The sequence below is a fragment of the Hetaerina americana genome, unplaced genomic scaffold, assembly GCF_022747635.1.
Source record: "Hetaerina americana unplaced genomic scaffold, ioHetAmer1.1.p SCAF_9, whole genome shotgun sequence".
In the NCBI taxonomy this organism is placed as follows: Eukaryota; Metazoa; Arthropoda; class Insecta; order Odonata; family Calopterygidae; genus Hetaerina; species Hetaerina americana.
The window spans coordinates 50,894,505-50,907,175 of record NW_027287538.1 but is presented as its reverse complement, the minus strand read 5'-3'; positions in this window follow the sequence as shown (position 1 = coordinate 50,907,175).

The window sequence follows — 12,671 nt, the reverse complement described above, 5'->3', positions numbered from 1 at the left end:
TGCGTATCACACTGAATTTCTAATGCGCGCCGAAATGCATGCAACCCCTCGGCTGACTGCTTCACCAAAGCTTTTTTTACAAAATCTAACTGATTTTATGAATTTTCCACCGAATTTCACTCCTATCTCCAGTTCTTCCCTTGTCTCTTTTACCATTTCCTCCACATACACGTTAAAAAGCACGGGTGGTAATGGTTACCACTGTCTTACTCCTCTTCCTAACACTTCGATAAATCATAAAAGGAATCACCATTAAAAAATATTCATGGAAACCTGTCTAAGGTGAAATCTTGCTAAGACGTAAACCAGGGAAGTAAAGGATCGTAAAATATATGACGAACGTTTTCTTCTCAAGCAACCCTTCAACGTAACTAGCGCCGTTTCTATGAATCCATTGCATTGTAATCAGAAAAAAAACGGAAATAAAATTTCAGGGAAACCTCACATTTTCCGAGTTAGGAGATAAAATGAGCAACAAACATTGATCTTAAATGTTTTACATAAGTATTTTTCTGGACTGTTATAATCATACTGATAACTTATTAAATTAAAATAAATTAAGCAATACCTTCCATTTTTCTTTATTTTTGTGAGGAATTCCATTCCGTCAGTCTTTCTTAGAGGAAAAAAACCACAAATCTGGGAAAAATTACATATAATTTGGCTGCTTAACTACAGTAATCAACCCGAATGTCGGTTTGGAAGGTGATGGTAGAGCTCACCTAGTACTAAGCCCTATGGTATGTGAAATTCATACATCACGGTAGGGGCGACAGTTCCGATTCCTGTGTCGCCTATGATTTTCTGAAGAACATCTCGAACCCGAAAAATCACACAGCCAAGGTGAAATTGAGGGTTCCCAGCTTCGCCCAAATTGTGTTTGTGTGTGTGTGTGATTTAATATTGTATATTAGCACCATACCAATGTAATTCCTTCATCAACTTTACACCTTTTAACCCTCCCCTTGCACTCCTTCAACTCACTCCCTCTTAACCCTTAATCTCCCTTCTCGCCTTCTTTATTACCACACTCAAACCGTCAGCCGTATTGAAGGTAAGACCACAGAATATCGCGAAAAAAGTGATTGCTGTTTTCTATATTTTTCCGTTTTTTTTTTGTTTATTTGGTTTGTTTGTACACGACTGAAAAGGTGGAGAGAGGAGATGTTGACAGAAATTGGGATGTTGAAGGCCATATTGGGAGTGAAAATGTTAGGTAATCGGGGAAAGGGAAAGAAGAGAATATCATTTTTGGCGGAATGAAAGCAGTTAGAAAGTATGAAGAACTGAAGAGGGAAATAACGAATAGTAAACAGCTTGAAGTTGACATGATAAATAATAGGTAATATTTTTTAGGAACCACCCGAAACCTACGCTAAATAAGTATGCTTGCCTGTCTATAATGACCTATTATCAATCTTTCGGAGTTTCTTCATTACGTAATTAAAGCGATCGTAAACTTAACAGAACTCTTGAGACCGAAGCTCCGTTATTAGCCACACGCCAACATTCAAGTGCTCTGAAAAAAATTGTAAAGATGAAATGAAGCATTCTAAATGACGCATTCTCTGAAAAACATGCGTGGTAAGTGCTGGAGCATATTTATTTCCATCAGAAGGTTCTCCATTAATTGACTAAAAACGTTTGCACAAACATAGACTTGCAATTCTGAGAAAATGGGCCATATTCCGTTGCTAGCATTGAGGGTTGGGGATGCAGTAAACATTCGCAATTGCCGCTCTTCGACAATGGCATAATGTTGACGTCACGGCCTCAATTACTGTATAATTTTATTCACAAAAATTGTAAATTATCCAGGCTGTATTGCCACAGCATCGACATTATAGTGGAACGACGATTTCGAGACGTTATTGAAAAACCTGCTCATGGTCGTACGACACGGAAGGAGTGCTTTGCGAGTGAATAGGACGTCGCGAGTTCGCCATGTCCCACTCGCTCGAGTTTCGCGACCTCCACCGCCGAAACGTGCGGTCCAACTGAAACTCGAGGCTGGGTGTGAGTAGCATAGAGTCCATTGTCTTTTTGAGCCTCTTAAATCGCGTCCCCAGGCTTGCAAGTTCGAGAACAATTTGGCTAGGCGTCACATCAGAATCTAAGTCAAACTCTGAGAGCATCTGAGAAACGAAGAACGTGGACCGAGAGCGCGGGATCTGTGAAATCTGTTGTTCTTTGCGATCACAAACAAATCTACCAATCGTCATGACGCGCAAAGGAACTACGGAGACTTGGAGACAAAAACAAACTAAGACTTTGAACAAACAAAAATGTTCGTTAGAATCAAATCGCGGACGATAGGAGGAGTGGAGAATAAAAGAACGGCGGAAATGCGGTGCTACATTGGAAGGGGGAGCCAAAATTGATAGAGCCGAAGTTTTATCTAAGTGTAAGATATTCTTATGCACCTTTTTTAATGATTTAATACGAGTAATGTTGCTCATATTAATGAGAGTTTGCTTATTAGGTTGAACTATCAGTATTCATTGATTTTTAATTGATGTTGAGGGACATAGGCTGAAATTTAAGAGTCTCAGTTCATCTATATAACTGCTATAGTGAAGCGATTAGAATCTCTATGAATTTGGAGCATAAGGGACCCAGAGATACAATTTGCAAAGAAATCAAAAAATTAACCAGCCATTTTATTTTTAGCTTGTTACTTTTCTGCCCATTTGGTGCATTTTCAGCGAACTATGTATTCACTAAAAATGCATAGGATTTTTCATACCTAATACTTACTTAAATTAAGGCCTTTTGATGTGTTTAGCCGATTATTTTTGGGCTGAAAAGGTATTTCAATCTTGATAAATTGCTGAAATCAAGACATTAGGCTGATTTTCACGAGGTTTTTTTGTTGAGAAAATTCTGGGTATTTCAATTCTGAGACCTTGTTGAATATAAGAAATTTGGCTAATTTTCCGCCAGTTTTTTTTCAACTGAATCTCTTCAGGTTTTGTAGTGCAGGTAACAAATGAAGAGGAACTTCAAAGTGTGAGCGAAGAGAGAAGCATTTGGAAAACACTTACAAGAGGAAATGGGAAGCTAATTGGTCACATTCTCAAGTATGTTAGTTTACTGAAGGCCATTAGTGAAATAAACAGAGAGGAAGAATTATAGAGGCTGGATCTGAACTATTAGAAGTAGGTCATGGAAAATGCTATAGCAAGGAGCTATGAGGGAATGATGACATCCACATAGAGCAAGATAGTTTGGAGAGCTGTTACCAACCAATCCTCCCATTGGTTACCCGTGATGATGATGGCAGCCAATTCAACAACGAGTTGCTAAAGATCTTAATTGATACCAATTAATATACTATAAATATTTTGTTCCGTGACTCTAAACAAATACCCCGGAATTGTAAAACGCGAAATGGAATCGCAACACGTGATAATTTTTTCCTTAAAATAAGAAAGAAGTTCCATGTTTCCTCATCTACGTAATCCTGTACCAATTTCGGCGAAAACCCGGTTTTCCTCTTTGCAGGAACTTTAATTATAGAAATAAACTATGATTTAAGAGTGGATTCGTTTACCTAAAATACAAAAAATGTAATTTTCTACGGAATGGATTGCTTCCAGCGGGAAATGTTACATTATGTCTGTCTGGTTAACCTTTCAAACTTGTTTCGTTTAATCATTTGAGTAAACTTTGAAAAATTGAACACAAAAGCCTTAATCTCCTGCAACCGAGCAGAGAATTCCTTATTGCTCCCGAAAGAGTTGCAAACTAACAAATTTAATCCATTCATGACCGACGATGAATTTGCGTGACACGCAATGCACCTACTAATATATGCACTCGCAGACCAATATGAGCAAGGTCCACTGTTGTCGGTTATGTTGTTCGCTGTGTTTATGTCTTGCAACAATCTACATTGAAATGAATTACAAAGGTTATGGCCGGTATTAAAATTTAGAAAAATCTCGAAAGGGTGTACCGCTACGTGTAAACTGTAATGATGACCACCGGAAGACTACAAAATCAGAGACGTCCATAGAGCCTCTTACTTTCTTTTATTATTTTAAAATTGCTTACTAAGTTGAAAAAACTGAGGCAAATAACAGAAAGTTAGAGGCATTATAATTATAGATAATCTTCCAGTTAATTTAGGTCTCGGACAGAAAAAAGCTACCAAACGGTGAAGTGACAATTTCCTTGCCTCTCCTAACAAAACATAACCCAACTCTACCCTAAACAAAGCTCCCTATATTTTCATGTACTTCCTTCCTTCCTTCATTCCGTCCAACATCCCTATCCTATTCCTTCCACTTTCTCGCTTCCCTGGCGCTCTCCCCTCAACTACAGTCTTCAACATTTCACTGCTAATCAAAATGCTCTGCCCCCATCTTTCCTGCCGCATTTGTATTTCACCCAGCAGTCCACTCTCATCCACCGCATCTTGCACTTCCTCGTTTGTTTACATTTTCTGTCCACTTCAGCTTTTCCATCCTCTTCCAAGCTCACATCTCAGAAGTTAACAATCTATGCATATCCTCTAGCTTTAATGGCCATGTTTCCGCACCGTAAAAAACTACGCTCCGCATCAAAGTTTTGACGAGCCTTTTATTAATGTTCCAGTAGACGCGATTTATCTAGATGTTAAGGAAGCCTTCGATAAAGTACCCGTTTTATTCCTACTTTACGTTAACGACATTGACTCCGTAGTCACTAGTAAGATACGTTTATTTACCAACGATGACACATACTGTGTCCCACGACTGTTCTACCATTATCCCAAAACGACTTGTTTCACTTAAAATTAAAATAACACAAAAGAAATAACAAGTAAGCCTGTTCACATCTAGCTGATTTAGCTACTGTTTAATTGTTTATTAATGAATACCATCTCATTGTTACATTGTCATCAACGTTTGGGATACTCTTAGCAAATTTTAGAAGATAATAAACTGGTTGAAGAAATGGAGAAACGTGATTCGATTGCAGATTCACAGTTTTTGCGGTACAATTTTAGTCAAAATATTCTGTAGCTTCAATTATTTATTTCAAATTAATTTCAACACTATCCATATTTCATTCTTATTTCAGCTTGGCAAAACTGGAAATGAGATGTTGTAAAGAGAGAATTTCAACCACAGGCTTGATTAAAGCGCCGCATTACAGTGACAACGTTAAGGGAAACATTGAGGAAAATCGAAAGAGAGAACTATTAAATGTTGAGGACAGAATCTATGAGGAAGACTTGAAGGTGGCTCCTTCCAACATCATGAATGTAAGAAATCAGTCCATTGAGAAGGAAATTTCAAGTACATATTATGAAAACATTTTCCAAGATCCGAATTTCCAGCAAATACCACGGATCAGTAGTTCCGGTAAATATAACTTAATGTCCAAATCAGTCGGATGCAAACTTGATATGAGGTTAAAGAGCCGCTGATTTTGTTCCGATAAAATGAATTTGAAAATAAAGGTGATATCTCCATAAGGTAAACGTTCAGGTTTTATGAGATCTGATCCCGTTTAAAGGGCAAGTCATTAACCCGCCAAAATAAATGTGCTCTCTTCAGACTACGAGCATTTTCGTACCAGGAATCTTCTACTATACTACGACCCAAATCCATTTATGGAGATTTTTTTAATGTATCGAATCGAAATAAATATGGTACGATTTTCAGCATCGTGCATTGCTACTGAGCATCTCTAGCGTGTTTTTTGAGTATTTGTCACCCAAACACTCCCGAGAAGGGAGTATTTCTTGACTATTCTCGAGCGGTCTAAAGTCCCCCGGTTAGAATAACAAATATGCGAATTATCAAGCACACATTCGTTAAAAGAAAAAACCTGATAAGTTAAGGACATCAAATTACGTTTGCCTTTTCCGGAGATTCGCAAGTCTAAATCAGAGCTGGAATACTCACAACCCCTTAGCACATCTACCATTACGGAACCTCAAGAAACTGTATGTCAATTAACGATAGTTCAAGCTTAATAGGTAATTTAAATGATTGATTTTGGCAAAGGAAATTTCTTTCAAGCATACTCGAAAGTGCATGAGCTTTCCTCCAAAATCATGATTACTATCGGTAATTTTTCTACGGCAGCCAATCAGAGATTTGACTTCATGTACCTTTACACCACGGGTGTCCAACATTTTGTGTTTTCCGGGTTACTTTGGCGGAAGAAGAATTATCTTGGTTCACACTTCAAATATAGAACTAAAAATAGCTGATGAGCTAAAAGAGGTCCGTGGATAATTTTGGTGATACCCGTTACAACGTTGGTGAAATCGTAAAAAGTATATATTTTTTCTAGATGTAGATTATGTTTGATCATTATATCGGTTTGCGATAACGAATAAAGAAAACATGGATAACTAAATAATAAAACTTCAACTTCAAAAAATATTTTACGATGAAAATAACGGAAAACCGATTAGCATAAAACAATCGAGATATTTGATATTTTATAAATGAGATACTCGTCGCACTGGCGTCCTGTGTGATGGAATAAGTCGTAATTCTCAGTGTCTTCGTTTCTCCGGAATACTTCGGTTCTAATGTTACGTGCTCTTGGTGTGCTTCGTCCTTGAAAATAGTTGTTCACGAATGCAGTAAAGCATTATTAAAATATTTCGTCTCGGTTGTTCAAAATTACTAGTTGGGCCACATTCGTTACCGTCTGGGGTAGCATATGGACCATGGGCCGCAGATTGGACACCCCTGATATACACGATACCCTCAATGCACCGCAAGGTCATGAAACGTTGAATAAGCAAAAACTAAAATAATAGAAACTATTTTTATTATTCTATATAACTTCCCAATTTAACAAAAAGTTGAAATAGTCATATTTAAAAATATGGGTAATTAGGGTATGGCCGCAACAATATTTTGAACCAATAGTGTTCATCTTTTTCAAAATAATCCCTAAGGTCGCTTTGATAAGGGACGATGCCGGGGAAAAAGAGCTCCATGGAGAATATCGGGCATTTTCAGTCAATTTAAAAAATTTGGCTTTGGATCCTAAATATGATTTTCGGATCTCCATTAGTGTTTATATTGTATACTAATAATAAAGCTACATAAGAATAGAAGCTTGTTCGACCTATCTATCAGGGATGATGCAGTCATATCAATTTTAATAGAAATGTTAGTTCGCACTGTTTTTACCTGCCCCTCTCATATGAGGGTTGAGGTCACTTAATACTGCGCCCAGCGGCGTATGAAATGTTCACATTCAGGATAAGAGGCTAGTCCCTTGCCCTTTCCCGCTGGTTTTCCTCTAAGTCAACATTTTACATCTACATATATCGTGCATAATACCCCGCAAGCCGCCGCAAGGGCGTGTGAAGGGGGGTGTTAGGTCACCACCCGTAAAGAGGAACAATACCACATGCAAAATCAACACATACATGTAAAACTACACCCATAGCGGCGTATACACTCATGAAAAAAGCCCTTCATCCAACACTCATGCAAACACATTTACCATAAACCAACAAACAATTGTACCCCAGGATGCAGCATGAAATCCATCCAACAACACGCAAGTCAGCATATGAAAAGTAAGAAGGCGAAATTCCACTACCACATGAACATGCAAGATATAACGCTTTAAAATTTGCAGCCACCATTGCATGACCCCTATATATTACGGACACTAATGAAAAAACACGAGCTAAATTAAGTACCAATCAGGGCCCGATAATTTCACAAAAATTTTAAGTTATGCGTATCTCTGTTATGATTAAATGATGCCAAAATTGTTTATAAAGTTGAAGTGTTAATTTCTACGTATATTTGACTCTCTACAGCCACAAATGTCATATGAAGCAAATCCGTTCTTTACCAGACATTCGCAGTGCTAGGGGATAGGTACTCCTTCCTGCAAGTCAAAGGTTTTCGTATGGTATCGTTTCATATCGAACGGTTTCGTATCTCTCAGGAAAAAAATCAGGGACGATAAATAAAAAAATAAAAAATTGAAAACAGTAACCAGCCACCAGACCAAATGTAAAAACCTTAGGCCTTATAATAGTTGGAGGACAAACTTCAAATCAACTACAGCAATCGCAGAAACTGCTTGAATTTGGCTGTTTTCATAATATTAAAGATAAAAAAATGTATACAATACATTTCCTCGCCTCTTTTTTCCTTAAAAGAAAAGTATGTAGATCTGGCTGCATAACAGCCATTAACTTTGAATTCGATAGGTACCGCATGAGAGCCAATTCAATAGAGAGAGACGAGTATCTTTGGAAGCAAATATTTCAGGATCCTAAATCTTAGTGAACTCAACACTATGTCAATAGAAGATAAACATGTATGAGTAGCAGTTTGCTTATGATTTTAACCACCGAAAATATTGCAATATTACGAAAAAGTCTGTGAGTAAAGTAACAATATGAATGAAAAAATTAATTGATTTTGGAGTGGTTGTTGTTTGGACTTCTTGTTTGAACCAAATATATCCAAAACTCATTAATGATTCATCTTTTAAAGAAGTCTCTGGTAAAAGTACGTACATATTAAGGCAAGTATTTCTTAAAGAGTTAATTACATGCGGCATTTCAATATCGGTTACAATTTCTGATACAAACTAAGAGCCTACAGAATAAGAAAACCATCCCTGTATGTACCCATACCCGGGATATTGAAGACCATGATGAAAGAGAGAATGAAGGGTAACCAAGACAGAGGATGGAAGAGAATATTTCAGGCTTTTAAGACAGCATGAAATGAGGCAAAAGTTACGAGAACTGAAGGAAATAATGTCGGGCGAACAAAGATATATTCTCGTGATACGTAGATAATAGTCTTTGAGGACCGCTCAGAAACCTACCTAATAACGTAGAGTACCGCGACTTAATAATGATTATTCTTATCTTGAGTTAACAACAAAAGTGGTCGGCAGGACGTCCAAAATATACACAAGCTCGGACGAAACAACTTTTCAAATGAAGCGAGCTATATGCTTCCGCACAACGCACACTTCGCGACATCTACTCGGAATTTTCTGACACTCAAATGACCATACAAATGTCTGAGTAATTGCTTAAGATTCACCAATTCATTATAACATAAATATTCAGCGGTAGAACCAATTTAAAACATATCATACTCCAATTTTTCTCTTCTGGAGAAGTGGGAAACATGACGCATCTTCAAGATATAGGAAAACATGAGAGCTCTTCTAAGCAGAACTTACAACATTGATGAGTGTATTAAAAAGTTATTTTCAAAACCCTGTCTTACAAAAATACCTCGGACGCATAAAATATCTCTGATGTTACAAATTCTAAACAATATATTAGCAGTTTGTAAAGATTAAAATAATCACGATGTTAAAGGAAGGAATGTTGAGGGTAAAAGGAAACTAAATTAGATGGATAGCGCCCTGCATAAATACACAAGCTTTTGTTGATGGCAGTATAGGCTAATCCAAGGCACCATGGTATATTTTCAAACGATGCCAAAGAAAATTTTAAGCTTGTATAACACACGCAAATCAAGCATTAATATTGGGAAGGAAAAGAGAACTGATAGAAAAATAACCCTTAACGATTTCAAGGCGCCTTTCATCTCCCCTAAAACCAAAGAATTCGATCACCTCGTACATCCCAGTTGCCGCGCTATTAATTTTTGATAAAACAAGCCCGATGTGTGTGCAAACATTCTATCATAGTTTTGCGACAGCATAAATGTCCACATGTTTTATTTTAAATGAGTTTCGCGAGTTATGCCTTCTTTTTTAAAATGAAACTTGTGGTCCAATATTTTTCTTGATTTGGAAGGTGATGTACTACCTAAAAATAGTTTCTTTATACATTAATTTGATCACAAGTAGTATCTCAGATGAAAAGTAGGTTTTATTTGAGTCAACACCAGGACACCAGTACTCACCTTAAGAGGACTGCTTAAATTATCTTCAAAAATTAAAAAATCTTTGGATCCAATACCACTGCCCTCTTAAACTCCTGATGATTTAATCCACATATTTATCTCTGCCTAAAATCCCCAATCTATTAATCCTCCCCTACTTGTCTCACATTAAACTTTCCATAATGTTTCTTATGAGGAGGATTATGGTATTATAATATATTATTGGTCACAATATCTCATTCTTTAACTTTGAACTCTTCATTCAATTTGCAAATCTTCTTTCCTCTCCCAAAATAACTTCTTTAATGTAGTCCTCCTTTTGGTGCATAATTATCTCTCCATTCCTCTTCTCATATCTCTAAAGCCTCCAATCTATGCTTACTCCTGTTTCTCAATGATTAACAGTTATAATCCTACACAATATAATTCTCTATGATATTTCTTGCAAATATGTTTATACGTTTGAATCCATCATGGTGTTATTATAAAAATAATCATCATGGTTTTCCATCTCCGTTCACACCAGTGTCTATTAATGTGACACCATCACTTCAAATGGGTGACTATGGATGCCTTTGCAGCCATTCACTGAAGGGCAGTCTCTGCAGGGACTACATTTTGTCAGTTTCATACTCTTTGAACCTATTTTTTATTAATGCATACAGTTGTATAAAAGAATAATTAAGTAGCTAATATGCAATATACTTATCATGTCATGTTAACATATAACATGATAAATATTTTCCGTACATTTACAGGAAAAGGTGAAAAAAATATGAGGGTAAAGGAAAGAAAGAATGAAAAACCAGTGATAAAGAAACCAACAGGAAATAAAATACAAAAAAATATAAACAAGAAGGACATTGTGCAGGAAAATATTATAGAAGACAAATTAAGGTTATACATGAGAAAATTGGAGACAGTTGAGGCATGTAAAATATGAATTAGTGAATTCAGTTTCTGAACTCACTAATTCTGTGAATCCAGACATATTTTAATGCTATTTTTAAAATAAATTTCTGACTAACTTATAGTATATGACCATGAATAAGGTTTCATACTTACTTGTTTAAGTATGATAAGTTCCTCAATCATGGTTGATAGAAGTTTAAAGTAAAATTTTCAACAGAGTTATTTCGTAATTTTTTTGCAATATGATTTGATAGCAGTACATAAATAACTTTGGCAAAAGAAATGGACCAGGATTATATTTCCTGATTTTGAACTCAATATGGAAGTGAATAATTATTAAAGTTCACATTATAATATATTGAAAATAGCATTTTGATACTAAACATGAGAATTTGAAGTGTTAGCTTGTGCAATTTATTCATATTGATCATGCCCAATAAATCCCATGGCAGTGGGATCTAGCATGTGAAAATCAACTAAATGATCACATTTTGCATGAAAACTTCAAAAGGTACCAGGGTAAGCCATGTTGTTAGTTATTGGGCCATACACTATTATTGGTCATCTGGTATCATCTGCATTATTCCTTTGTTTATGTACCAATTATTTCATTTATATCTTTCCTTAGAAGATAATGTATATTTTCTCAGTAAGTATGTATCCATTTACCACCTTAGATGTTCAGAAAAAAACGTTTTCAGAATTTCGTTGACGACTTTTCGAACCATGCATCGCTCCTCTTAAATACTTGTTCGGACATTGATGATCCTGACACCTCATTAGCAAGGCCAGCAAAAATCACTTTCCCCTTCTCACAAATTATATTCTCGTTAACATTGTTGCATAGCAATTGCTTTTCTTTCATGCGTATGCAACCTTTCAACATCGTTGAGGATACTTAATCATTGCAGAGATACTTGCAACTCTATTTGAAGCATCAATCTCCTTAGTCTTGTCTGTGCTCTTGAAGATAAGGCAAATTGTTGAATTTGACCGATTTTTGATCAGCCACGCTCACACCTTGTTCCCAATTTTACTTACTTTTCATTTCTGCTGTTATGTTTTATTTCTATTCTCTTATGGCTTACTTCTTACAAGTTTTTCTTTGGAGTTAATTTTAAAACCATGCACAAAATATTATTAAACTTTGCACAAAAAATCACTAATTATATGTTTGAATGTAAGTTTGGAAAAATATGTGATCACTAACAACGGAAATATAATAGCGGAATAAGTGCTAGAGGCAAACTGCAGTAGCTGGCATGCAATGAATCTGGAAACCCCCCACTCCTTGTCACTCATTATACGAAGTTGCTTTATAAGTGAGTCATTTTCAGGACCAATACTTTTAATCATTATGCAAATTACTTGCTGTGTAAGGTGCTCATTAAGTGAGGCTCCACTGTATATGAATGTATGCGTGCGCTTGTGTGTATACAGGCGCCTGTATATATTTTTTTCCCATACAAATGTTTGCAAAAATGAATAAAAGGCCATCCAAAAGTTTGACGATGAAAAAGTAAATTTTAAACACAAAATAATGATCACTCGCAGTTCTGGTTTTTAAATATTTCAGTAGCTGCACTACCTTTCCCAACAGATGGGAAACTGAGGATGTGGGTGAGGGACAGTATTATGGTGGGCATAGGGAAGATGGGCGAAGGAAAGTCGGCAAGGAGAGGGAGTGGTTTGGGGGAGATCAGAAGGGGTAGGAGTCAACGAGAAGGACAAGGGTACACTCCCTAGTGGGCAAGGTTTAGACCAAAGTCCAAGCAGGCGCCAAGGAGCCAGATGCATGCTGACTCCAGGGTATTAAGTTTTAGGGGTGTGTCTGAAGGAGGAAGGGAAGCATTAATAGACACATTTAAACAATCGTTGAATGAAACATTATGGATGGAG